Raw genomic sequence first — 25,287 nt, 5'->3', positions numbered from 1 at the left:
CATATAGAATTGAAATAAGATTTATACGTAATAACCTTCCTTGATTTAAGTATATGAAGATTTTAGGTATATAACTTATTTAATAAGTAAACTATTATACCTAAGATATATACTATATGTTGGAGACAAGTATGAGTCAGAATGACACTTTTAAACTATGTTTTATACTTTTGAACATGGAAAAATTACTATTTTACTCGTAGTCAAAACATGTGGACTCACCAACTTTATATTGACGTATTTTAAAAATACATATGTTTCCAGGAACTTGATAAGCTGAATTTCTCGAATAGGAGAAGTTTTACTATTATCCTTTCTGTTCGAATCGAACATATATCTATTAAAGCGTGTACCATATTTCGGATACTATGTAATAATTACTAGGAAACAAGAATAATGTAACTTTCTATCATCAATAAAGGTGTGTAGTTTATAAAATTGTTTTGTACTGTTCAATATATATTTGATAACTGTGATACAAGAATGAATTTACACTGCCCGGTGTTTCTGCTGCCGGTCGGGGGTGTGACATGATGATTAGATGAGAGATCTTTGGATTATTGGCCATTAGAGTATTAGATCTTTGTAAGACATGTATTATTTCTTATTATGCTTTTATACTGTATTGACGATGACATCCCAAAGTTTTTAAAATAACCATAATACGTATATGAAAAATTTATACTAGTTTATTCGTAACAAAATGAGAAATTGTTAAATAATGATATTTTTATAAACTATATTTATTGTATTTCCGCATAAAAAGAAATTGATTTGAATAAACAAAATATTTAGGCACACGTATCCCCCCCCCCCACCCCACCCCCCGCAAAATATTAAAATATTAAAAAATGCCATAAGCACTCACACGTGAAACGTGAGTTGGAATCGTTCGAATTCGGTTTCTTTGAGAAGCTAGACGTGATAAACTGCAAATCCAGAATTCTTGAACTTTGAAATACTCTAGGTCCTTTAAACTATTGGGGGGGGGGGGGGGGGGGGGGGATTGGGTAATTTAATTAACCAAAAATAGGACTGTGTTTGTTAAAATATTTCAAAGGAGAGACCGAAAGGGTTTAAATGGAAGTTAAGTTTACAAAATGGACTGATTTTGCTATGAAATCTCCATGGGAGGGGCAGGTTTAAATAAATGAAATCAATGTTTGGGGATTGAGACTGATCTTGTTAGGTATTTGTCAAATGAAGGTAGATTTTGATAAATTTAAATGAAAGTTTGAGTTTCTTTAGATTTTGACTTGGTCAAAATCAACGTGTTTTTGTTGAAGCCTGGGAGACGATCGGTTGATCTAACTTAAAGGAAATTAGGGCTCATTTGTCCCCGTCATTTGTTGAAGGATGAAATGAATCAACGAAGTTGGTGGGACGGATGATTACAGTGGAGAAGAGGCGCACGAAGGCAGTAGCGCGGCTTCTGCTCCCTTGCTCGTCGCAGGCCTAGAAGAGGACTGAAAGGAAGGAAAAGCTCGCACGAGGAGGTGGAGGTGGCGAGGCTTCTTCTTCTCGTCCCGCTGCGGGGTGTGAATGGGGATAAGAAGCGGGTCCGCCTAGAGCGATGCGAGCAGCAGTAGCGACGAGTCTAGATCCTCGGTGGGTTTGCTCGACGGAAGAAGTGGAGGGTGCGAGGGGCTCGATCAGTGGAAAGGGAGGGTTCCGGTATGGCCGAAGAGATGGTAAAAGGGGAAAAGGCTTCGCTCTCGGTGGTGATCGACGAGCAATATGGAGAGGGACAGCCTCCCTCCGGCGATTTGCAGGTAATTAAATGGGGGCTGCTCCAGCAGCTCCCCTGTTCTTCTTTTCTCTCTCTCTCTCTCTCTCTCTCTCTCTCTCTCTCTTTTTTGGTTGGCTGATATCGATGGATGAACTGGGATAGATGTTTGGGTTTATGTTTTACAGGGAAATCGATGGGTGTTTGTTCTTGTGTTCTTGACTGGAACTGATGCAGAATGAAAGGAAACATGGAGGCGTTTGGGTTTGTTTCATTTGACAGTTCACGAAGAAGAAGAGTCCAGGTGAAACTTTGAATGGTTTGAAGGCAGTTGTTATAATTCTTGAAGTCATTTGTTATAATCTTATAGGCCGATTTCTTATGATTTCATTTTGTAATCAGATGAGAGATTTTAAGTTGAGTTTGAGGTAGTGTTTTTTTGTTGTCTACAGGAAGCCTCCACGCGCAGATATTAGCCTTTGCAGATTGTTTGTTTTTTGAAGACGGCAAGACCATGCGCAGATATTAGCCTTTGCAGACTGTTTGTTTTTTGAAGACTGCAGACCTAAAAATGTCTGCTTGTTCTCTTCTTGGCGTAGATATGGACCAGAGTCTTTAACATCTTCAGACATCTTCCAGCCTAAAAAAACATATAAATAAAAATTTGTTATAATAATAGTCGTTGAAGTTGTTTATATAAATATGAAAAAAAATCATAATATATTTTTATATTTTTTTGCCAAATTTTGTAAAACATTATTTAATACAATATTGTCAATTTCTCGAGATAATATTTATGGTACGTTTTTAATGAATTTAATTGAAAAAATCAAAGTTTTTATTCATTCATTTATGTATCAAATTTTTTGATCACTAATTATAATGTTTAGTTATAGCTTTGCAATCAAAGTTGTTGGTTTTTATCAAATATATATGTTAATTTATATTATTTTTATTTTTATTTTTTATACAATAATACATAAAAGTTGATCTAGATTCGTTGATTATTTATAACAAAGTCATAAAAATATTAAAAAAACACTTTGAAGTTTAAAAAAATCAGTTTATTTAGATTTCAGTTTATTTTAGTAGCCCGTAGATATTAAAAAAAAACAATAAGTCTTTTTTTTTAGACTGCAGACGTTTGGTCCACCTCTTCTACTGAAGAGGTCTACAGATGTGGTCCGCAGACTGCATACATTTTGCCTCAGAAAAAACAAACAACATTCTTCCTTTCTTCTTTTAATTAGGTATGCATTTGTTTGATTTGGTATGTATTATTGGTTAATAAATTTGGGATGTATTATTGGTGTTTTCCTCTTGCATACACATGTATGTATACTAAAAACTTTTATAAACCATTTCTTAATAATTATAATCTATTTTCATATCATAATTTGTTATATAACTTGTACTATATATATATATATATATATATATATATATATATATATATATATATATATATATATATATATATATATATATATATATATAAAAGTTTAAACTCGTTCCTTATGAATGTAAAATTTATAAATTTGTTAAACCTTGGTTTGCTAAATTAAAAATATACGTACATTTATGACAATTTTACGAATCATATGTATGTTGGATTAGTGTCTAAGTCCATAACTATTTTGGTATGTATTTGACCCGATGGTGCATGGTCCTTTTGGGTTGCCTTCACCAAAGCAACTTGATTGGAGAAATAAATAAAGAGAGAGAGGTTATTATGATTTATTAATATGTTATAAGAATAACATATTAAAGGAGAAATCATATTTGTTTAATTAATATTGGTCAATAATTATTTAAGAATTAATTTTGTGATCAAGTGTAATTAATTAAACTAGAGGGGTTGAATTGTAATTATGTGATAGTTACAAAATAAGGTAAGGATTATCTTATATATATGGTGAACGAATTTGAGGTGTAAATCCCTTAGAATTCGACTAGGATAAGGGTTTCTAGGACTTATCTTATGGTTGCTTGGTGGACAAGCAACTAGATAAGGATAAGGACTAAAACCTTAATCTTTACACCTATATAAACCCCCTAGGGCTTAGGAATTCGTCTAACCCTTCCCAAGAGGTCCTAAGGACGAATTCTAACCTCCCTCCTTTCTCTTTATACCTTCTCCACTTGCTTATGGTGTTTGTAAGCCATTGGAGGAGTGACACTTGTGACTCTCAACTTTCCAAGGTCAATTTAAGGAGGAATTGGATTGTTATTGCTATATAACAATCAAGGTATGTTCTTAAACCTAATTATATGTTGATATTGATTTCCTTATGCTAGAATTAGGGTTCATAGTCTTGGATTCAAAGCATGTACAATAGAGAAACCTAGATCCAAGCATTAGGGTTTGTATGAGCACATAGGATGTCTTATGACCAAAACCCATCAGTGGTATCAGAGCCTTGAATGGTTTCTATTGTATTGATGCTTGACATATCTAAAAAATTCGTTTTTTGGTGTTTTGGAGGCTGGACTTGCCGAGTCCATAGCTGAACTCGCCGAGTCCAAGGTGACTCGACGAGTCCAAGCCTGACTCGACGAGTCAGCTCGTCAGATGGAGGGTACTTCGGGATTTCTTGCTGTTTTTGCTTATGGATAGTTACCTTATCATGTTAGATCAATATTAATCCGATTATATGATATATTTGACTATATTTTTGATCTAATTGAAGATATTTATCAATTAATAAGATAATTGTTTCCTTATAAGATAATTGATTAATTATTTTGAGTAATTTGATAAATTGTTTTGCAAGAAATCATTAAATAAATCAAATATGGATAATTATGTGATTAAATGTTAATTTGAATGATTTGTTATTTGATCCTTGTAGTTATGAAAAGTTTCATATTTTGCCCTTTAGGTTTTATAGTTTAAATTTGAACCCAAAAGTTTTGTTGTTTTGAAATTTAAATAGTTGAAACCCTAATGTTTTGAAAAAGGTTTCAAAACTTGCCCTCAAGTTTTGGAATTTAAATTTTGATTAAATAGTTTAATTTTGATGCATATTTAAATTCTAAACCCTAATTTGTTAAAATGTTTCAAAACTTGCCCTCAAGTTTTGGAATTTAAAAGTTGATTAAAAGTTAATTAGGAATGTTAAATTCTAAAACCCTAGTTTTGAAAAAGTTCAAATACACCCTTATGGTTTTATTAATTAATTAAGGTGTATAATTAAAAGAGATTTAATAAATCCATAAAAGTTTAGGTTAACCATTTAATTAAAAGTATAAGTGTTATAGTTAACCACATAGTATTTTAAAAGTTATAAAATACACCCTATACTATATATAACATTAAAAGTCTAACATTATATATATGTATAACTAAAGGTCAGTCTTACCGTTAGTAGGCCTCATTCACGAAGCTAGTCTATAAGGGGTGTTTAAGGAAATTGCCTATAAAATGGCGATTGAATGGGTATCCACTCTTACCCACCGCACTCTTGACTAGTGGAGGGTCGTTAGCCGAACGGGTAGGATAGGACGAAACCTTCCATTATAAGTATAATGAATTACTAAAGTAACTAAATGTTTTCATACAATTCCCAATCTTAGTTACTTAGGCAAAAGTGAATTGATGCAATTCCATGAAATTACACTTTGTGCCCTTGCGAAGACGTTAGTGGAGCGTGTGTGGTTAACCGGCACACTAAATGGGTCTAAGCAAAGGTAGCAAAGGGTGACTCAATATTTTTCATAGTTCGGTGGAGCGTGTGTGGTTTACCAGTACATCGAATAGGTGACTGTAACATGTGAGGGCACCATGTAGTTTGCATGGTTATTTACACCCGCTTTGTGATCCTCGGCATCCCAGTCACAAACAAGAGGGGCATATCGAGATTTAAACATGCCATTGAAAGTTAAATGAATCTCAAAGGATCTAGGAGTTTTCATAGATTTAAAACTTAAATTCTTTTTCGTTTTTCGTGGTGGAAATTAGTGAATCGTCATTCACTTACCTTCAAATATTCTCCAATTAGGGTTACGGCATCCCTCTCCCGAGTTGTAGAATATTGTGTTGGGTCCTAGCCTTAGTATCTCATTTGGGTGATTTGCTAAGGACTCAATCTATCAACTAACTTGAATTCATTTTTCTCCCGTTTTGTAGATGTCAAAGTTCGACAACTATGGTCTTCCCAAATCCCGTGGAACAAGCATTCCACATGAAGATGATATTCCACGATTCGATCGAGGAACAAGAGATCATGCTTCACTTCCTCCTCCTCCTCCTCCAATTATTCTCCCTAACCCACAAGTTCAAAGGCTTGAAAATTTCAAGATCACTCAAGCCCTTTTGGCAAGTAAAAATAAAGAAGGAAAGTCGGTGTGTGCACACGTCCTAGGGATGATGTCACACATTGATAGGTTAAGAATGTTGGGATCCGTTGTCTGTGAGGAAATGGCTGTTGATTGGGTTCTTCAGTCACTTCCCAACTCATATAGTGAGTTCGTAAGAGAGTACTATATAATGAACTACGACGTGAACCTTATAGATCTCACCTATATGCTCATTGCTGCCGAATCAGCAATGATTTGGCGCAATAGAAAAGCAAAGTTGATTGGTGAATCTGCCTTAAAGACCTCTATGGATATAGACAATGGCAATGAAAGACATGCAATGATCGAAAAGTTTGATCATAAGCGAAAGACGATGTCTGAAGTAGTTCCATGTCCTGTTCCAAAAGAGTCAATTTGCTTTTATTGCCAAGAGAAGGGGCATTGGAGACGAAACTGCCCCATTTACCTAAGAGATCTAAGAGATGGGAGAGTCGAAACGTATGGCTCTAATATAGGTAAAATCCATTTACTAACTCTTTTAAGCTTCTATTCTAGATTCTTAATACATAATGTAATAAGATTACAATTGATGTTTTGTAGGATCGAAGAATAGAAAGGGAGCTTAAGGGAAGAAGTGAGCAAAATCTAACCGTAAAGGAATGGATTTCGATCGCATTTCTCGAAGATTAGATTCTTGTGCTACTACTTAGAGTTATAATTAGATTGCTAAGAAAGATGTATTAGCATAAGTTTTTCAATGAGTTGCATTGTAAGGACAAATTTTTCCACAATAAAATAAATTTTGATTTTAAATTTTATTTATTTATCCTTACAATGGCATGTATGAAAAATTGATGTTAAAATGTTTCTATTATTAGAAATAATGAATTTGGTTCTTATTATGTTATTTATGGAAAGTCGAGAATTTACCAAATAGGGAGAGTTTCTCATCGCCCAAGTTTCAATTGGACAGAAACTTGGAATCATGCATCTTGGTTGCACGATGAATGAGAAATTTCATATTTGGAAATTAGACTAATTCATTGACAAAGTGTCAAGTGAAGGACTTGGAGATCGAATACACAAAGTTGCGTGTTGATCAAGTCCACCATAAGAGTAACAAGATATTCGTCATGATTTACTAAAGGTTTAGTAAATATGATTATACTTATAATATTAAGTGTAATTCTTAGTTGATTGAAAAAGTTTAAATCAATAGCAGAACGAATAAGAAGAATCAAGAAGGCAGAAAGATAAAAGTTTCTCCATTCTAAGAAGAAGGGAGAGTAGCTTTTATGCTTTATGATAGGTCTTAATGATTAAGAACCATGTCTCAATTGATCCTCTAAGTAAGTCTTAGTACAATTGTATGTTTAAGAAGAGGAATCAGGGATTGAAGAAATGGTTAAATCAATAAGTCAATCATACTTCGTTCCAATAACAAGTCTTAAAGTTAAGATTGTGACATTGAGTGAAAGGTATTAAGAAGGTTTGTAACTTTCATTAAATGTGGAAAGTTGTGATGTCTTGGATAAGACAAAGACCAACTATGACAAATTTATGAAGTGTTTTGATAAAAACTACACTAACTCTTGAATATTTGTTTGTCAAGAAATGTTTATTGACAAGAGAATCATATATGTCAAGGAGTCAGTGGGAGTCTTAATGGTCTTGAAAGGTTTCAAGAACAAATCAAATAAACCTTATCGATCATCACTAGCACACGAGTTGAGGTTTACAACCTATCGTGTTGACATTATTTTGATTCTGTGCCAATCCAATCGAGTTAATTATGCATGTGAGTTCTATGAGTTCTCATTTGGAACGCATAAAAGGCAAAGCACCTTAATCAATGAAAGGTACATTGATAGGAAAGGGTGAGCTGCTTAACTACTTGGAAGACATGGTAGGCAGCTGCGCTACCATAAAGGCAAGAAATCGAGATCAAGAAAGTTCGATCCATAAGAGTTTGAATTTGTCGTAAACTTTGGTTTTGACAAATTCACATGGATAGGAACACATACACCGCTCAAATCTAAGTGTCATAAGATTTCCTCCTTCATGAAAATGATTGTGAGGAAATGCTTTCACTAAGAAAGATTTAAGAAGATAGTGATTGTAAAATTGCATTCTCAAATTCAATCACGGTTACGACATCCCTTTCCATAATTTGAATTGTGAGGTTTGGCAATTAGTCTTAATTGTTTAGACACACATATGAACTATCGAAGGCAAAGGTGTATAAGTTCAAGAAGCATTGATAAAGGATTATCAAAGCACTAAGTATTAGAAACATGAACTTAAGAAATTCAATAAGTATTGTTTTCTGAAAGTTAAGATGTTTATGAATACATGTCGAAGCTAGTGGGAGCATAAAGTGTTATGTTTTATAATAATCATCAAAATAGTGGGAGCATAAAAGTTATGATTGTATGATTATTAAGGAAAATATTGCAAGGTTAGCAATATTAATTATAGAAAACAAGAGTCATACTTTGCAAAGTCGCAATAGTTGAAGAGTTGTTTTGCTATAATTAAGGGAGAGAATATTATGCTTCATTTCAAATCTAAAGGTTTAGGTTGAGAAGTGTTAATAAAATTTAGTCAAAGGTACAAAGTGTGTTCTTAAAATTTCGATTATGATTATGGCATCCCTCTTCACTATTCGAATTTTGAGAACATAGCAAATAAAACATTATGCGTCGTGTCACATATGCTTCGGGTATAGGATCGATTGCAAATGCTTTAATGTTTGACCATTCTAAAATTTTCCAAATGTCAAGTGCATTTAGAGGGAAAAAGGACTAGAATTGGTTTTGACTAAAATAATTAAACAACTATCAAAGGACAACCCAAAGTTCGACGAGGATTGGTCGCTTGTGAGTAGTTGGAAGTATAGTATTGAAAAATATGGAAATGTTTCCATATTGGATGGACCGTATCGACATCATTACGAATAGATAAGATTCTATTAAGAATGAGTTGTCATATGGAACATATGGAAGTGTGTCCATATTGGGAATTGAATATTGAAAATCTATGTCTAGATTAGAAACTTTTATGCAAAAGGATGTTCAAAGGAATGTACTTTGAGTGAGAGACATCATATCTAAGGAATTGTCTTGTAACAATCTCCGATAGAGGACTTTGTAATATCATTGGCAATAGTCTTTGTGACTTTGGTGCAGTGACATTACGAAAGGATCATTGCATAAAGTGTTAGAATCTAGCATATTCTATAAGTAGCAAGAATTTGATATTCTTACACTTATGGAAAAGGATTTGGAGTTGTAAAATGAGAATGATTGGAAATGTGTTCAATTTGTCTATTTCACAAAGTAAGAACCATAGGTAAACATTGTGTGCATGCTAGGAGCATGGAACAAGTGTTGGAATTCAAGTAAGAAGTTGATTAACCAAAACGACAAATAATGAGTAATCGATATGGTGATAAATTAAAGGTGTTTTATTTATACTCAAAGGTTTGAGGTCATATGGGATTAGTATTATTCTTGTGTTTCACTTTGCATGTTTTGACTTCCAGAATAATTGAGTTTATTAAGAATAATCGAATTATTCGAACGGGCCGCAGTCGTTCATATGTTGGAAGTAGATATGAATGAAGACTGTCGTGAATTGGTGTGTGGATTGTCTAAAAGAGTATTAGACATAAGTAAATGTTTGCTGCAACGTTCATGAGTGCTTATGAATGTGATTTGAGCATTGGATTAGACCCACGCTCACTTGGATCACTCCATGGATTGTATCACGAGTGATTGGTGAGACGATAACATCTTATATTCTTGAAACCGAGATGTGTGAGTTGTATCTTGCGAATCGGTTACACGTTGATAATATGTAAACGCACCAGTAACTTGGTGTTATAAAACATATTGTTGTGTGTGATTTGGTTAGTGAGTGCAAGCAAGCATTGTATCAAAGTTTATCCGTTCCTTTTATTCAAAGTAGGATAAAAGTGATATCTTTGGGCGCCTCGATGGTTTTATGATGACAAACGTAAATGCTCGGCCGGGCTAGCGCTAATTTGATTTGTTCAATTAGTCAGTCGTCATAAATCGGGAATCGAGATATAGTACAAAGAGAATGATTTGAAATCATATCTCATATGATATCTAGAATGGAGGAATATATGATCCCTTATCTAAGGACATGCGTATTTGATATGATCAGAGTTGACAGCGGCTTTGGAAAGCTACGATTGCAGATCGGGATCCGAAGTCATACGCATAATAGTTGTTAGACTTATCCAAGTGGGAGACTGTTGGATTAGTGTCTAAGTCCATAACTATTTTGGTATGTACTTGACCCGATGGTGCATGGTCCTTTTGGGTTGCCTTCACCAAAGCAACTTGATTGGAGAAATAAATAAAGAGAGAGAGGTTATTATGATTTGTTAATATGTTATAAGAATAACATATTAAAGGAGAAATCATATTTGTTTAATTAATATTGGTCAATAATTATTTAAGAATTAATTTTGTGATCAAGTGTAATTAATTAAACTAGAGGGGCTGAATTGTAATTATATGATAGTTACAAAATAAGGTAAGGATTATCTTATATATATGGTGAACGAATTTGAGGTGTAAATCCCTTAGAATTCGACTAGGATAAGGGTTTCTAGGACTTATCTTATGGTTGCTTGGTGGACAAGCAACTAGATAAGGATAAGGACTAAAACCTTAATCTTTACACCTATATAAACCCCCTAGGGCTTAGGAATTCGTCTAACCCTTCCCAAGAGGTCCTAAGGACGAATTCTAACCTCCCTCCTCTCTCTTTATACCTTCTCCACTTGCTTATGGTGTTTGTAAGCCATTAGAGGAGTGACACTTGTGACTCTCAGCTTTCCAAGGTCAATTTAAGGAGGAATTGGATTGTTATTGCTATATAACAATCAAGGTATGTTCTTAAACCTAATTATATGTTGATATTGATTTCCTTATGCTAGAATTAGGGTTCATAGTCTTGGATTCAAAGCATGTACAATAGAGAAACCTAGATCCAAGCATTAGGGTTTGTATGAGCACATAGGATGTCTTATGACCAAAACCCATCAATGTAATTGATCATGACACATGTTAATACCCGTATATACATACATATATATAGTTGTTTACGAAATTATTGAGTGTTGGACTATTCCTCTCGTAAAAATCCACTACAATTGGTTTGGATTCCTATATTTTTCCGTAATACATTACCAATAATAGAAATTATGTTGAAATTAATCGTTTAAGGTTTCGCGATTAATAATTTGAAAACGTCTGATTTTTTTAACTTTTACAAATATTTTTATAAAAATATTTCAAATGTGAAATTAAATATTAAGCTATAGCTTGAGTCCAAAATTTCTTTCAAAATTTCCATTTGAGGTGTGCAAGGCCCTCAACGGATATAAATAGTTTTAGCAGTTTTAAGAAAATCAGTAGTATACTTGTTTTGGATTTTTAAAATGGTCATATCTTTTGCATACAAACTTTGTTTTGGATGTTCTTTATATTTTCGGAAATCAGGGAAATACGTACTGCAAAACTAGAGTGTTTGTATTGCTCACAATGGCTTAATATGAAATTTCAGTTTTTCAGATGCATTCCTAAAGTTGCAGTTTGAGCTATTTGATTTGATTGTCAGATTCTATATTTGCAAGTAAGATACCATCTGGTATCTCATGATAGCTGAAATAACTCATTTATTTTACATTAGTTGCACTAAAACTCAATGAGTCAAATTACCAAGAGATTTACTATGAACCTGACCATTCACAGTCTTTGACCAAAATTTCGGGATGTCACATTAGGCATTATAATGACTAGGCATAATATCTTTCTTAAAACTTAGGCAAGGTAACTAACAAACATAGTATTATACTAATGTTGCATTAAGTTTAAAAACTACTGCTATATTACAAGAAATAATTTTTTGTAAAATCGTTGAAATAGTTTTATAGCATGTATTCCACCCATACAACATTTGAAAACAATAAAAATGGGCCGTGAAACGCACCTTAACAGCGTGATTTGAAAGACTCAAGTTAACACATCGAAACTTCCAACCATCTCGGGAGGAGGAGAGGATTCCATATCAATTTAGAGAGAAAGCGAAAGAGTTTGAGGTGTGAAGATTTGGAGAAGTGAAGGTCTATTTATAGGGTCGATTTTTGGCATGTGCGCGACACAAATATCTATGCGCGTCATACACGGGCTTCCTGGCTCCATTCAGAAGTTGTAACGTGTAACTTTCCTGATAGTCCACGTCTCTTGTATCTCAACGAATCTGGGTGTTAGACATGTGTGTCGTGTGTGGCGTGCATTACGCTCACACGATTAATATTTTATAAAAGTTAATATATTTTTTATATGAATTTTGTTTCTTACACTCTTTATATATTTGTGTAGTACTTACTCCGTTTTTGGCCTTCGTTGCCTCTAAGTTCTTATTTCGGGGAGCACTAGAACTTTCATTTTAATGGTTTTAGCCAAAATATAACCAATCTCTTAGTACTATTTTGATGTTTTTAATTTTATTTACGTGAATGATATTACTTTTTACAAAAATCATAACTCCTCCAATTGAAGTTATATTTTTATAAAGTTTCTATTCCTTGAAATAGCTTCGTAACCTACTTTCTTAATATGTTACCCATTTATACTAGTTAACGCAACTTTTTGCGCACTTAATAATGCAATTTGCGTATATTTTGGACTATTTCCTCTTATATACCGTGATTCTAAGCCTTGTGTTTAGATACTTATCATTTTTCGAGTTCTTTTACAACCACTGACCGGTGACACTTGTCGCAATTGCATAATATATCAGACGTTCCAAGCCCTCGCTAAAGTAGCTGGAAACTAGAAAGTATCGGGACAAGAGCGTAGAAGGTATTCTAGAGGATTCTAGGAGAATAGTGTGAGAAAATGAGATGCATATCGAACGTATATATAGGGCTGATCTGACTACACACTGCACGTATGGTTGGTGTGTACCGTGCACTTGGTTGGGGAAGGGTAACGTGGCTTCAGTCACTGCTTGACACATGGCAAATTTTTAGATGAGTGTCAGTGCACGCCACAGCTCTTGTATAGCCGTGCGGCTGCGCGCGAAAAGTCTTATTTTCTTTAAAAATGCGCATATTCTCCGTGCGAGCTTCGTGTATTTTTATGTACACGCATAACTATTGACAAGATCTACAACTTTCATTTAGACTTTGTCAGCTAATTTTCAATTTATTTTCAAAATTATACTTTTAACAGACTTAGACTGCTAAAGTCTGTTAAAAATTCATAACTCTCTCGTACGATATCCGTTCTCGACTGTCTTTATATCGACGGATGGATATTGATGAGATCTTCAACTCTTGTTTAGATTGTGTTTTTTTTTTTTTAACAATCAACCGATCTTAATTTATGTTTCTATTCTAATACAACTATAGTGAATATTTTAAAAAATCAAAACTTTCTCTTATGAAATCAGATTTCGATGTTCTCTATATGTATCCTCCCGTTTATCGACTACTATGACTTTTGTTTAGATTATTTTCCCTAAATAATCTTTTATCAAAAGTTTGTTTTATTGATTATTAGGTTAAAACCCGTTGAATCCACGGGTGTCAATTTTAAATGGAAAAAAATAGATTATGTAATAAAATAATATATCAATAATTTTGAAAAACTTATGAATCCTAATATTGTCTTTTTTTATTAACTTTGTAATTTGTATCATTAAGAAAGTATGTTCCTATATAAACTAAACATGTAATTTCAAATACTAATGTGTTGGATTTATCATTAATAAATAAAATAACAAACTTAAGTTGCCCATTAGCTAAGAAATTTCAATTTTCTGGCCAAAAGATGCCCAAGATATATTATGTTTTACTTGCAATTTATCAAACAATTGGAACATGTCAAATAATCAAAAATCATCTAAAAGATATTTTCTAATGATACAACTTATTACTATTTTTTTTAGAAAAAAACATACATTAGTATTTGATATTATAGCTTTTTAATCATATATAATACTAATTATTCATAAAACTCATAAAAGTTCGTGGCTAGCATTTACAGGTTTCAACTTGCTTATGAATTGATAACTATATAGTAAGGTTAACTTACTATATTGGTGAATACACTTTTGTTTTGCTTATTTGATCATCCAATTATGTTTTACAACATAAAACATTTTCCCCTTGCCAACCATTGTCAAGATGTTCTATATAGTTTTGAGTATACCTACTACAATTGACAAATCCCCATAAAGACCTTAATACCCTTGGTTCTTCTTATTGCACCAAATCATCTCACCTATATTGTTCTTCCTTCCAAGAAAACTAAAAGTCGTCGGTTTATACACAAAGGTTAAAGATACTACTATTAGGTAAATTCTTCAAGAGTAAATTGCACGAATGGTTCCTATGGTTTAGGGTAATTTGTGTGTTTAGTCCCTAACTTATTTTTTAACTCGGAAGGTCCCTACTGTTTGTTTAGGTAAATTATTTAGACTCACTCATTTGTAAAGTCAACGATAGTTGAGGAAGGGTGAAAATGGCTTAAAATCATAGCCATTGATCATGTTCTTGTGAAGACAATGATAGGAGTAGCAACAGTGTTGGCTATTGTTGCAGCATGGAAGGCAAAAATTTCACCCATATGGCTCTACAATATTTATAAAATACACTCAATGACCATTTTACCCTCCCATTCCAAATTTCAAATATTAATCTATTAGTGCATACCTTGTACGCCAAGTGACGCGAAAGAGAAACCGAGTTCAAGTTGACTTGCGAACTTGACTCGATTCTTAATGCCACGGTGTGCATAACTTTCACAGCTTTTAGTGGAAAACTGAGATAAGGTTGAATGTTAAAAATACATTAATGATTTAGTAAAATACAGATAATAAAATTGATGATATTAATAATAAATCCAAAAAACTTACTTTCCATGATCAGTTTCACCTGAAAGCATGACAACATCAGCACCTTGTCTTACTGCTATTGCAATGTCAAAAACTTCAGCTCTTGTTGGAGTTGGATGATCAATCATGCTTTCTAACATGTTTGTTGCTACTATAACTGGTTTTTGCAACTTTTGACACCTTCTAATAATATCTTCCTATTTATTAAACAACAATCAATTATAAAATTATGTAAATTTAGCAACAAATATTCAAGGTTATTATTTATTAAAATCAAGTTTACCTGCAATAAAGGAACTTCTTCAATTGGAAGCTTTGCTCCAAGGTCACCACGCGCAACCATTGCCTTAATACATGAATATTTAAAACTTAATATTAATAATAACAATAATATTAATGGAGTTAAATCAAATCATTGAAATTAAAATGCTAACCCCATCAGATGCAGAAAGTATGGAAGGAAGATTGACAATTGAGTCTACACTTTCGATTTTTACAATCACACGAACATTTGCATTGCATCCTGCAGAATACATTTTCTAGAAGCTTAGTTAAAAAAAAGGAAATATTATTTTATAATTTACAAAGAAACCTTACTTTTTAGATAATCTTTCAGCTCATGAACCACTTCAGCATCCTTCACAAACGAGACAACATAGAAATCTACTTCGTTATCCACTCCAAACTTTATATCTTCCCAATCTTTATCTGTAAATGGAATCAAATTCATAATTCAATAAAAGTAACAAATAGTTTTAAACTAATTGTAAAATAGGATGAAAGTAAACCCGTTATTGAATGTAAAGTTGCACTTTTTGAATGCACGTTAAGATGTCTCCTTGATTTCAATTCTCCACCATCAATTACTTCACATTTTACTAAATCTCCAGTCTTGGATTTAACACCCAATGAAATCATCCCCCCTTCAAGAAAAAGAAAAAAAGCACCTTTATACATGGGGATATTGATGGGTTTTTGGTCATAAGACATCCTATGGCTCATACAAACCCTAAAGCTCGGATCTAGGTTCCTCTATTGTACATACTTTGAATCCAAGACTTTGAACCCTAATTCTAGCATATGGAAATCAGAATTCACATGTAAATAGGTTTAAGAACATACCTTGATTGTTATATAGCAACAACAATCCAATTCCTCCTTGAATTGACCTTGGAAATCAGAGAGTCACAAGTGTCACTCCTCTAATGGCTTACAAACACCATAAGCAAGTGGAGAAGGTATATAGAGAGAGGAGGGAGGTTAGAATTCGTGTTTGGGACTTCTTGGGAAGGGATACACGAATTCATGACCTTGGGGTTGTTTATATAGGTGTAGAGATAGGGTTTCAGTCATTATCCTTATCTAGTTGATTATCCATTAAGCAACCAATAAGATAATCCCTGAATCCTTATCATACTCGAATTCTAAGGCTTTCCAACCTTAAATTCGTCCACCATACTTATAAGATAATTCTTACCTTATTTTGTAACTATCACATAATTACAAATCAGCCCCTCTAGTTTAATTAATTACATTTGATCACAAAACTAATTCTTAATTAATTATTGACCAATATTAATTAAACAAATATGATTTCTCCTTTAATATATTATTCTTATAACATATTAATAAATCATATTATTCTCTCTCTCTTTATTCATTTCTCCAATCAAGTTGCTTTGGTGAAGGCAACCCAAAAGGACCATGCACCATCGGGTCAAGTACATACCAAAATAGTTATGGACTTAGACACTAATCCAATAGTCTTCCACTTGGATAAGTCTAATAACTATTATGCGTATGACTTCAGATCCCGATCTGCAATCGTAGCTTTCCAAAGCCGCTGTCAACTCTGATCATATCAAATACGCGTGTCCTTAGATAAGGGATCATATATTCCTCCATTCTAGATATCACATGAGAAATGATTTCTAATCATTCTCTTTGTACTACTTCTCGATTTCTGATTTATGACGACTGACTAATTGAACAAATCAAATTAGCCCTAGGCCGGCCGAGCATTTACGTTTGTCATCACTAAACCATCGAGGGGCCCAAAGATATCGCTTTTATTCTACTTTGAATAAAAGGAACGGATAAACTTTGATACAATGCTTGCTTGTACTCACGCACCGAATCACACACAACAATATGTTTTATAACACCAAGTTACTGGTGCGTTTACATATTATCAATGTGCAACCGATTTGCAAGATACAACTCACACATCTCGGTTTCAAGAATATAAGATGTTATCGTCTCACCAATCACTCGTGATACAATCCACGGAGTGATCCAAGTGAGCGTGGGTCTAATCTAATGCTCAAATCACATTCATAAGCACTCATGAACGTTGCAGCAAACATTTGCTTATGTCTAATACTCTTTTAGACAATCCACACACCAATTCACGACAGCCTTCATTCATGTCTACTTCCAACATATGAACGACTGTGGCCCGTTTGAATAATTCGATTATTCTTAATAAACTCAATTATTCTGGAAGTCAAAACATGCAAATGTGAAACACAAGAATAATACTAATCCCATATGGCCTCAACCCTTTGAGCATAAATAAAACACCTTTTATTTATCACCATATTGATTACTCATTATTTGTCGTTTCGGGTAATCAACTTCTTACTTGAATTACAACACTTGTCTCATGCTCCTAGCATTCACACAATGTTTACCTATGGTTCTTACTTTGTGAAATAGATCACATTGAACAAATTTCCAATCCTTCTCATTTCACAACTCCAAATCCTTTTCATAAGTGAAAGAATATCAAATTCTTGCTTCTTATAGATTATGCTAGATTCTAACATTCTATGCAACTTATCCTTTCGTAATGTCACTGCACCAAAGTCACAAAGACTATTGCCAATGATATTACAAAATCTTCTATCGGAGATTGTTACAAGACAATTCCATAGATGTGATGTCTCTTACTCAAAGTACTTTCTTTGAACATCCTTTTGCATAGAAGTTTCTAATCTAGTCATAGATTTCTCAATATTCAATTCCCAATATGGACACACTTCCATATGTTCCATATGATAACTCATTCTTAATAGAATCTTATTTATTCGTAATGATGTCGATATGGTCCATCCATTATGAAAACATTTCCATATTTTCCAATACTATACTCCAACTACTCACAAGCGACCAATCCTCGTCGAACTTGGATTGTCCTTTGATAGTTGTTTAATTATTTTAGTCAAAACCAATTCTCGTCCCTTTTCCCTCTAAATGCGCTCGACATTTGGAAAATTTTAGAATGGTCAAACATTAAAGCATTTGCAATCGATCCTATACCCGAAGCGTGTGGGACACGACGCATAATGTTTTATTTGCTATGTTCTCAAAATTCGGATTGTGAAAAGGGATGCCGTAATCATAATCGAAATTTTAAGAACACACTTTGTACCTTTGACTAAATTTATTAACATTTCTCAACCTAAACCTTTAGATTTGAAATGAAGCATAATATTCTCTCCCTTAATTATAGCAAAACAACTCTTCAACTATTGCGACTTTGCAAAGTATGACTCTTGTTTTCTATAATTAATATTGCTAACCTTGCAATACTTTCCTTAATAATCATACAATCATAACTTTTATGCTCCCACTATCTTGATGATTATTATAAAACATAACACTTATGCTCCCACTAGCTTCGACATGTATTCATAAACATCTTAACTTTCAGAAAACAATGCTTATTGAATTTCTTAAGTTCATGTTTCTAATACTTAGTGCTTTGATAATCTTTTATAAAGGATTCTTTATACACCTTTGCCTTCGATAGTTCATATGTGTGTCTAAACAATTAAGACTAATTGCCAAACCTTACAATTCAAATTATGGAAAGGGATGCCGTAACCATAATTGAATTCGAGAATGCAATTTTACAATCACTATCTTCTTAAAATCTTTCTTAGTGAAAGCATTTCCTCACAATCATTTTCATGAAGGAGGAAATCTTATGACACTTAGATTTTAAACGGTGTAAATGTTCCTATCCATGTGAATTTTTCAAAACCAACGTTTACGACAAATTCAAACTCTTATGGATCGAACTTTCTTGATCTTGATTTCTTGCCTTTATGGTAGCACAGCTGCCCACCATGTCTTCCAAGTAGTTAAGCAGCTCACCCTTTCCTATCAATGTACCTTTCATTGATTAAAGTGCTTTGCCTTTTATGCGTTCAAAATGAGAATTCATAGAACTCACATGCATAATTAACTCGATTGGATTGGCACATAATCAAGATAATGTCAACACGACAGGTTGTAAGCCTCAACTCGTGTGCTAGTGATGATCGGTAAGGTTTATTTGATTTGTTCTTGAAACCTTTTAAGACCATTAAGACTCCCACTGACTCCTTGACATATAAGATTCTCTTGTCAAAACATTTCTTGACAAACAAATATTCAAGAGTTAGTGTAGCTTTTATCAAAACTCTTCATAAATTGGTCCTAGTTGGTCTTTGTCTTATCTAAGACATCTCAACTTACCACATTTAATGAAAGTTATAAACCTTCTTAATACTTTTCACTCAATGTCACAATCTTAACTTTAAGACTTGTTATTGGAACGAAGTATGATTGACTTATTGATTTAACCATTTCTTCAATTCTTTGATTCCTCTTCTTAGACATACAATTGTACTAAGACTCACTTAGAGGATCAATTGAGATATGGTTCTTAATCATTAAGACCTATCATGAAGCATAAAAGCTACTCTCCCTTCTTCTTAGAATGGAAAAACTTTTATCTTTCTGCCTACTTGATTCTTCTTATTCGTTCTACTATTGATCTAAACCCTTTAATCAATTAGGATTACACTTAATCTTGTAAGTATAATCATATTTACTAAGCCTTTAGTAAATCATGACGAATATCTTTGTTATTCTTATGGTGAACTTGATCAACACACTACTTTGTGTACTTGATCTCCTAGTCCTTCACTTGACACTTTGTCAACGAATTGGTCTAATTTCCAAATATGAATTTCTCATTCATCATGCAACCAAGTTTCATGATTCCAAATTTCTGTCCGATTGAAACTTTGGGCGATGAGAAACTCTCCCTATTTGGTAAATTCTTGACATTTCCATAAATAACATAAACAAGAATCATATCCATTCGTTGTAGAAATATTCAAACATCGATTTTCATAATGATTTCATTGTAAGGAAATAAACAATTTAAATAAATAAGTCAAACAAAATTTATTTTATTTATAAAAGCAGTGGAAAAATTTGTCCTTACAATGCAAAATCCATTGAAAACTATGTAAAAGGAAAATTTCTAACAACTCTATCATAACAACTCTATCATAATTTCTAAGCTCAAAATCTAATCTTCAAGTCCATGCGATCGAGATCCATCTCTTGTGATTAGATTCATCTTGCTCTCTTATCAAGCTTCCTTTCTTTTCACCGACCCTACAAAGCACTCAAATGTAATCTTATTACATCATGTATTAAGAATCAATGAATAGGAACTTAATGGAGTTAGATAGTGGATTTTTACCTAAAGCGCAGTCATACCTTTGACTCTCCCATCTCTTAGATCTCTTAGGTAATTAGGGCAACTTCGTCTCCAATGCCCCTTCTCTTGGCAATAAAAGCAAATTGACTCTTTTGGAATAACACATGGAACTACTTCAGACATCGCCTTTCTCTTATGATCAAACTTTTCGATCATTGCATGTCTTTCATTGCCATTGTCTATATCCATAGAGGTCTTGAAGGCAGATTCACCAATTAACTTTGCTTTTCTATTGCGCCAAACCATTGCTGATTCGGCAGCAATAAGCATATAGGTGAGATTTATAAGGGTCACGTTGTGGTTCGTCATATAGTACTCTCTTACGAACTCACTATATGAGTTGGGAAGTGACTGAAGAACCCAATCAACAGCCATCTCTTTACTAACAACGGATCCCATCATTCTTAGTCTATCAATGCGCGACTTCATCCCTAGGACGTGTGTACACACCGACTTTCCTTCTTTATGTTTACTTGCCAAAAGGGCTTGAGTGATATTGAACCTTTCAATTTTACAATCTTGTGGGTTAGGGAGAATAATTGGAGGAGGAGGAGGAAGTGAAGCATGATTTCTTGATCCTTGATCGAATCGTGGAATATCATCTTCATGTGGAATGCTTGTTCCACGGGATTTGGGAAGACCATAGTTGTCGAACTTTGACATCTACAATACGGGAGAAAACAAAAACAAATTCAAGTTAGTTGATTGATTGAGTCCTTAGTAAATCACCCAAATGAAATTCCAAGGCTAGGACCCAACACAATACGCTACAACCTAGAAAAGGGATGCCGTAATCTAGTTGCATAATATTTGAAGGTAAGTGAATGACGATTCACTAATTTCCACCATGAAAAACGAAAAAGAAATTTAAGTTTTAAATCTATGAAAACTCCTAGATCCTTTGAGATACATTGAACTTTCAATGACATGTTTATATCTCGATATGCCCCTCTTGTTTGTGACTGGGATGCCGAGGATCACAAAGCGGGTGTGAATAACCATGCAAACTACATGGTGCCGTCACATGTTACAGTCACCTATTCGATGTGCCGGTAAACCACACACGCTCCACCGAACTATGACAAACATTGAGTCACCCTTTGCTACCTTTGCTTAGACCCATTTAGTGTGCCGGTTAACCACACACGCTCCACTAACGTCTTCGCAAGGGCACAAAGTGTAATTTCATGGAATTGCATCAATTCACTTTTGCCTAAGTAACTAAGATTGGGAATTTCGAAAAACATTTAGTTACTTTAGTAATTCATTATACTTATAATGGAAGGTTTCGTCCTATCCTACCCGTTCGGCTAACGACCCTCCACTAGTCAAGAGTGCGGTGGGTAAGAGTGGATACCCATTCAATCGCCATTTTATAGGCAATTTCCTTAAACACCCCTTATAGACTAGCTTCGTGAATGAGGCCTACTAACGGTAAGACTGACTTTTACTCATACATATATATAATGTTAGACTTTTAATGTTATATATATAGTATAGGGTGTATTTTACACTTTTAAAATATTAGGTGGTTCAATTTAACAATTATACTTTTAATTCACTTAAATTGTAAACCTAAACTTTTATGGATTTATTAAACCTCTTTAATTAAACACCTTAATTAGTTAATAAAACCATAAGGGTGTGATTTGAACTTTTTCAAAACTATACTTGAGTTTTAGAATTTAACATTCCTAATTAAACTTTTAATCAACTTTTAAATTCCAAAACTTGAGGGCAAGTTTTGAAACATTTCAACACATTAGGGATTAGAATTTAAATATGCATCAAAATTAAACTATTTAATCAAAATTTAAATTCCAAAACTTGAGGGCAAGTTTTGAAACCTTTTTCAAAACATTAGGGTTTCAACTATTTAAATTTCAAAACAACAAAACTTTTGGGGTTCAAATTTAAACTATAAAACCTAAAGGGCCAAATATGAAACTTTTCACAACAACAAGGATCAAATAACAAATAATTCAAATTAACATTTAATCACATAATTATCCATATTTGATGATTTCTTGCAAAATAATTTATCAATTTACTTAAAATAATTAATCAATTATCTTATAAGGAAACAATTATCTTATTAATTGATAAATATCTTCAACTAGATTAAAATTATAGTCAAATATATCATATAATCGGATTAATATTAATCTAAGATGATAAGGTAATTATCCCAATGCAAAAACAGCAAGAAATCCCGAGATAAGCACTGTCTGACGCACCGACTCGCCGAGTCACCCTCTGGAACTCGCCGAGTAGGGCTGACTCGCCGAGTCCAAGAGTGACTCGCCGAGTCAGGTCGAACAGTGAGGCCAAAACACGATTTTCAGTTACATCAAGCATCAATACAATAGAAACCAATCATGGCTCTGATACCACTGATGGGTTTTTGGTCATAAGACATCCTATGGCTCATACAAACCCTAAAGCTCGGATCTAGGTTCCTCTATTGTACATACTTTGAATCCAAGACTTTGAACCCTAATTCTAGCATATGGAAATCAGAATTCACATGTAAATAGGTTTAAGAACATACCTTGATTGTTATATAGCAACAACAATCCAATTCCTCCTTGAATTGACCTTGGAAAGCAGAGAGTCACAAGTGTCACTCCTCTAATGGCTTACAAACACCATAAGCAAGTGGAGAAGGTATATAGAGAGAGGAGGGAGGTTAGAATTCGTGTTTGGGACTTCTTGGGAAGGGATACACGAATTCATGACCTTGGGGTTGTTTATATAGGTGTAGAGATAGGGTTTCAGTCATTATCCTTATCTAGTTGATTATCCATTAAGCAACCAATAAGATAATCCCTGAATCCTTATCATACTCGAATTCTAAGGCTTTCCAACCTTAAATTCGTGCACCATACTTATAAGATAATTCTTACCTTATTTTGTAACTATCACATAATTACAAATCAGCCCCTCTAGTTTAATTAATTACATTTGATCACAAAACTAATTCTTAATTAATTATTGACCAATATTAATTAAACAAATATGATTTCTCCTTTAATATATTATTCTTATAACATATTAATAAATCATATTATTCTCTCTCTCTTTATTCATTTCTCCAATCAAGTTGCTTTGGTGAAGGCAACCCAAAAGGACCATGCACCATCAGGTCAAGTACATACCAAAATAGTTATGGACTTAGACACTAATCCAACAGATATCTATATAACATTTTATAAATTTTTTCAGTTGTATCTTTTTTAGAAGTGGAAATGAGGTAATCTTACCATCAACCAATAGTATGTCACCAGGTTCAACATCATTTATAAAGCCATCATAATTTACACTAAGAATGTTATTTGTGCTGACTCCTTTTTAAATGGCGAAATTAAATTCTTGCCCCTCACGAAGGAGAATTGGCTTAGCTACATCTCCACTTCTGACCTCAAGTCCCTAATGCAATTTGATTCATATGAAAAATAGTAGAAGGAATACTTTTATATGTACTTTTCATCTCTTTGATTCTAGGCTTAATAGTTTAGAGATGAAAACAAAATGCATACCTTAGTATCCAACATTATAGCTATGACTTTTTCATTGAACTGAGCATTGTATTCTTTGACAATATCAATGGTGTTCTGGTGTGATGCATGATCTCCATGTGACACGTTAAGGTGTGCCACATTCTTCCCTGTTTCATGTGATGCATGATCTCCATGTGACATGTTTCTACAAGAAATATCAAGGCATATTAAAATTAGTTGCTTTTAAATAAACCAGGCATATACTTACAAACTTAAGCATAGATGGAGGGTATATTAAATGGACCTTGCTTGACTTCTCAAATGCAGCTCCCCATAGCAGATGCAAGACCACTTATACAGGTCAAAGTGGTAATGATTAAATTCTTGTTGCTTTCATATAACCGAGTTGTAAGAGCCCCAAACACTTCCACTGAAATAACAACACATCACAGTGAAAAACATGAAATAACTTCCATTTACTTTTAAGTTTTAACTCATTAATGTAAATTATTACCGGTTCCAGTAGACTAATTTACCTTTTCTATTCTTTGCCAACCCACTTTTACTAATTATTATATAATCATTTTGGGATCAAATTATAATTTTAAAATATTCATATTCATGCTATCTGGAATATAACTGATTGTCAAAGTAGAGTAAAATTGCCTACATGCCCTTATTTGGTCTATTACTTCCTTAAATTAATCGGAATTTACCACTCATCCTAAAACTATCAGCACGACATATAATTACAACTGATTGCTTGATTCTCATTATTCAATATCAAACATGGAAGCGATGTCAAAGTCTCAAGATTATTTGGATTACCTATGGAGATTTGGAGTGTAGAAATATACAGGGGAAGGGATGACGATGTAGTAACTCAAGCGCCATATTATGGATGAACATGAAGGTATTCTCCGATTGTTTCTTTTGGGAGTTCTGGTTGCTTCAAACAACGACATGGGGGAGGCAAGCCCTAACCTGAAAAGAGAGACATGCAACAATAGAAGAAGTGGCGGAGCTTGTCGATTGCGGAACCAAAAAAGGCATGGAATCAGCTCACAGCAGTCCAAAGTAACCCTTCACATCAAAACATACCTGAAAGAGAGAAGCGATGAAGGAGGGAGAGAGAGAAGAAAAAAAACCAAAAAATTGAAGCTTGCTTGTACACTCATATTTTGTCTAAGAATAAGGATGCAAAGAAAAAGAGAAGAAGGAGAAAGAGAAATAAACCAGATGAAAAGGTGGAGGCGGTG

At 33.5% G+C, this 25,287-nt stretch overlaps 1 long non-coding RNA gene and 1 pseudogene across 1 annotated transcript; one reads left to right on the top strand and one right to left on the bottom strand.

Moving 5' to 3' along the window:
* The first annotated feature begins 1,318 nt into the window (after positions 1-1,318).
* On the top strand, positions 1,319-2,389 carry LOC111890988 (uncharacterized). The gene is made up of 3 exons (XR_002850068.3): positions 1,319-1,772; positions 1,915-2,030; positions 2,179-2,389. It is a non-coding gene; the product is annotated as an uncharacterized LOC111890988 (long non-coding RNA).
* A 12,161-nt stretch (positions 2,390-14,550) lies between these two features.
* LOC111891052 (pyruvate kinase isozyme G, chloroplastic-like) lies at positions 14,551-24,993 on the bottom strand (annotated as a pseudogene).
* Between the last annotated feature and the right edge of the window lie 294 nt (positions 24,994-25,287).

This window comes from Lactuca sativa, chromosome 7 (genome assembly GCF_002870075.4).
Source record: "Lactuca sativa cultivar Salinas chromosome 7, Lsat_Salinas_v11, whole genome shotgun sequence".
NCBI classification, from domain to species: Eukaryota; Viridiplantae; Streptophyta; class Magnoliopsida; order Asterales; family Asteraceae; genus Lactuca; species Lactuca sativa.
Note: the sequence above shows the minus strand (reverse complement) of the source record. Positions and strands in the feature narration are given on the sequence as shown.